Here is a 4,957-nt window from a genome sequence, read left to right as displayed (position 1 = left end):
CACGGCGGTGCCCCTCACCGCTCTCTGGGCGGGTGGCCGCGGCACGGAGAACACCGGTGTGGCACGGTCGTTTTCTTCACGTTTCCCCCTCACAACCCACGGGGCCCGGCAGACCCCGTCCCGGCAGGGGTAGGATGAGGCGTCCCTCATCCGTGGCCGGACAGTGACTGAGGGGGAGCGGGTGCTCCGCGCCCCTCTGCGCCTCCTTCGCCGCGCTCCTCCCCGGCCCCTCCGGCTGTTCTCCGCGCTCCTCTGGAGCGTGACGGAGCCTGGCCGGGAGCCTCGAAGGCACCGCTCGCCTCACGCCGCATCCCCCCGGTCTCCCCTCACCGCCGGGCCAGGCGGCGGCCCCCGGGGGGTCCGCCATGTGCCGTGTCCACACACACACGGAGCCTTCCCGGGCGCAGGGGTCGCCTCAGCGAGCTGGCCCCTCAGCGCAGGCTCAGCCCCACAGCAGCGGGCTGGCCCCGGGAGGCCGGAGCTCTCCTTGGTCGGGAGGAACCCCAAACCCCAGGGGGAGGTGGCAGGGCCCTGGGTCCCGGCCCCGGTAAGGGCAGCGGTGACCTGGGGGAGAGGCAGGGCTGGCCTCGAAGCTGGGAAACCGCTGGGGAATCAACCTCAGAACTGCAAAAATGTGCGGTGTTCGCAGGGAAAAGAGCGTGTCTCCGAAATCTTCCATTGAGCAACCGGCTCTGCAAATGTTTGTACTGAACACTCAAGTAAGGAAATGGCCAATATTGGTTGCTGATACTACCCAGGCCTAACCTGCCGAGTTATGTGGGCTTTTAGCACTTAAAGGCAAAATACTTAAAGCTTATTACTGAACATATCTTATCCCCCTTCCTTCTCAGTTTTTCATCTTTCTGAGCAGCGCAGTGTAGTGGTAATCTTCAGGAGTCAGGAAAAAATCTGCAAAGATAACTTTATCAAAGAAAAATGTCTTTGGAATTACATCCTTAACTGAAACTTTCTTTGAAAACCAGGGTGTCTCCAGAGAGTTATGCAGAGCAGTCTGGTTAAGCCGTGTCTCCTGCATGGTTTTAAGGAAGAACGCTGGAGTCAGCAACTCAGAAACTGGGACCCAAGGATCTGATGTCGCCTCTCCTGAAGTCAGTTAAATTTTGTTCTTCCAGATTATGTTCACTCTCAGCCCAGTACCTTTTCCTTTTTTTCAGTAGTGATAAAGGTATTGCATGAACACATCAAAGGATGTCAGGAGAAATGATGCAAGAAGAAATAATAAAAATAATAAGTAATAATTAAAAACAAGTAGAAATAGGTAAAAATGGAGTAGTTCAACTTCCTTCAGTTTCTCTTTGGAGGTTATAAAGTATTTTAAATTATTTTTTCTATTAGAAAATATACTGACCTTCAAAAAGTATTTGAAAAATTGAACTTTGCAAAATCACTGTAAATCTCCCTTACAATACATAGTTTAAGTTAGTATCAATGAGAGATAAATTAGCAATTTGTCAGCATAGGCTATGCTGGTACAATCTGGCAGCCAAAGCGGTATTAATGCAACCATCTCAGAAGTTTGCACCGCTTTCACTGCATTTATTGAAACTGGACCTAATTGAAAGGGTATGGCTATCACTCCAAAAAAAAAAAAGTCATAAGGGCTTGTTAGCCTGGCAAAAGGGTCAGGCGGTTAACAACAGGACAAGTGGCTATTATTATGGTGTGTGCAGAGCACAAATTTGCTTAAGTTTCTGCAGAGAACGATACCAAATATAATTTACTTTTAGCATATCTTGCATATAAACTGCAGCCTTTCTCAGTGGCTGGTGGCTACTTTGATTGAAGCAAAGTCAGCTGTGGTACACACAGCAAACCTTTCCAGCAAATTCAAGAGTCTGAGATAGCTCTAACAGGCTTCCTCCCCCATTCTGAGTGTCCTGAGAATATCTTCCAACACTCTCAGAACTGCCAGATTAGACCGTGCCTTTCCCTTGCTTTGATAAAGGTTACTTCATCACAACTGTGTTAGGGTTGATCTCCTGTTTTTTAAGTAAGTTGCAATAGGTTTTGTCTGCCTACAGAGTGCTCCTTCTTAGTGAATATGCTTTTTTGGAGAAGACATGTTGATTGCATGGTCTCGGTAGCTAGGACTGAGCTATGTAATGATGGGGTAGGAGTGCTCCATGACCCTGGAATGTAAATTGCAGCTTAGAACATTCCAAAAACTGATTTACCCTCAGAAAACATGCCCTTGTTCTTCTAACCAGTTGGTTAAACATCTTGTCTCCAGTATTTTTTTGGTTGCTGTTAGAATTCCTATATTGAGGTGGGTTCATACCACAGACTTTCTCAGTTTCTCACAATTGTATTAATCAGGGTTTGGTTTCCTGCATTGTAAAGATCAAGTAATAACAGGCTAGGAACTGGGAGCTCATGCGCTCAGAAAAAGGCGTGTACAGATGCAGATGTTTGGTTGATATCTTTAACTTCAGGAGACAGTAAATTCCGTGACCAGGTGCACAGGACATTGAACTATATCTGAGAAAACATCTCTTATCAGACGTTTAAGGATTTGCATCCAATGGAAATCACAATGTTGTGCCTAAAATACTGAAATTGAAAGCAAGGAATCTTATCTCTGCATCAAATCTCTCTTCTTTGTTTTACAGAACTCTGTGCTATCAGACTTGTGCATTTTCACAGATAAACCTGCCAGGTGATGCATACAATGACCACACTGAAAATAGGCACAGAATAGCAGAGCTTGAGTTGTCCCAAATGTTGTCCCACAAAAGTCAAGGTAAGAGGGACTAGAATTTGGGTAGCCTTACCACAGACACATGATAATATGTATGATACATGTGTACTCATACACATTATATGGCATGTTTCTGTTTTGTATGCATAACTGCTTTCTCAGTCAGTCCTGTCCTTCTTGCCCTCCCCCATCCTGAAAAAATACGTGGACATAGGAAATTCCAGTCTTCATTCTTCTCTTTGGCCAGTATAAAATGGTCTTGCTTTGGGAAATTCATTTCCTGTTGGGACTTGGAAGATTCAAATCTGGTTTGACTTAGTTAGGACAGGTGCTCCTCTGTGAGAAGCGAATGTTTATTTTTTTGACTATAGACATTGCGGCTACGGGATGGTAACAGGTGCTTCAAAGACATGTTTTATTCCAGACAGGCACAGAGGCTTATCAGCAAAAGCACATCAGAATTGTATGAAGAGAGAAGTATGCATCAAATGAATGCTGTTTTTCAAGGTACATACTTGAAATCTTGACAAGACACATAGTTACTTATTTCTCCTCCAGTTGTTGTTGGCTTTGATTATTGAACTTTGATTCTGAGAGAAAAGAGAAGATTTTGTCAGCATCCCTGACAAGCTGTAACTTTACAGTTGGTGAGTTCAGCTGCCAGCTAGTTGTCATCTTTTATTTCTGAAGATTGCAGTTCTTTAATGAGGAACTGTCTGGTTACCATAGAGAAGTTTTAGGTGAGGAGAGAGAAAAAGGGTTCATAGTTTATTTTTTTTCACTCCTTTTCTTTCCTAACTGTCTACAAATATATACTGGAGAAAAAAAAAGAAAAGAAAAAAAAAAAAAAGAATGGCCAAAATGGGTCGTGGGGGCACAATAGCAATAGTGTTGTGAATCTCCTTTAAGGCTGTTAAAAGTTTACAAGATGTAGGAGTTTTTTTTAAAATCAGAAAGCATTGAGACTAAAGAATGGGAGGTCTTCTCGTAAACAAAAGAAGTCCTTTTACATTTTATGACAGATGAATTGAAAAGTGACCAGACAGGAATTGCAAGCAAGTAGTGCCAGAAGGTTTCCTAAACAAGAAATTCACTGAGTAATACCAAATGGTATAAAAAGTGCTACACAAACTCAGTAGAAAGCCTTTGGATGACTATAGTAATAATATGTTTGGCTACAGATGCAGCATTTCGTTTCTTCAAGTTAACTGTGTTGCACAGTTAACTGGAGCTTTATGATCACTGAAAAAAATCTCCAATTTAGTATTGAATAACTAGTATGCTTTGCCTATTCTACTACAAGACTATATTTGAAACAAGACATTGCAGTTTCAGGGTGATGCAGTTTCAGTGGGATTTAAGAATGTAAAGCCAGACATGGGCAAAATCATCACTTGTTTCAGTAATGCTTTGCCTTTAACTGAAACCCATAGATAAAAATCTGTGTACTTAAGGACCATAGGCATTATCTCTTTCTTTGTTCATTGTTTAGAAAATGAAAATTAGCACTTTGGCTTAAACAGTGCCTCAGGGTCTGTACTCCACTTGTGTTTCCTCAACTGATACTGTAACCACGTGTTGTTAGGAAGAATATTAAGATGAAAATTCCCATTGAACCCAAGATAACTCAGGGGCGAAGTCATGTTTATCTCCTTCGTTGTGTTTTTGATAATAAAATGTTAGTGTATTATTGTATGTTATACTTTTTGTTCTTATATTTTTTTATTTTTCTTTAAAATGCTTTTAAAACTTGTGGATGAATCAAATTTTTGTTTCCTTCTTTTGTATATAGATTATGCTGCTTTTTTACCACCTTGATGCACTAATTCAAAACCAGATGTTGAAAATGTATGGAAAACTAATGTCTGAAGTCCATGTATGGTTTTGGGGCCCTGTTTCAGTTTCATATGTACTGGCAAGTATTTGAGCTTTCATTTTAAAATGCTGCGTTGTTTTTTTCTTTATTTCACACTGTAAAAAATGTATTCAAACACAAACTATCTGGACTTCCAAGTGTTTTAGTTTTATTACCATTATCAAAAGACGTTGGAATCATTGTCTGGTTTAACAGCTACAGAAAGCAATTTTCACTATGTGTAACAATGGTAAATAGGAGATAGAGTTTACTATGGACAAGGCAATACCACTGTGATACAAAAGTAATTCTAATCTGATAAGAGACTTAACGGGGAAAAAAGCACTTCAAGATTTGATTACCCCATCACTTTGAACATAACA

Source organism: Anas acuta, chromosome 10, assembly GCF_963932015.1.
Source record: "Anas acuta chromosome 10, bAnaAcu1.1, whole genome shotgun sequence".
NCBI lineage: Eukaryota > Metazoa > Chordata > Aves > Anseriformes > Anatidae > Anas > Anas acuta.
Note: the sequence above shows the minus strand (reverse complement) of the source record.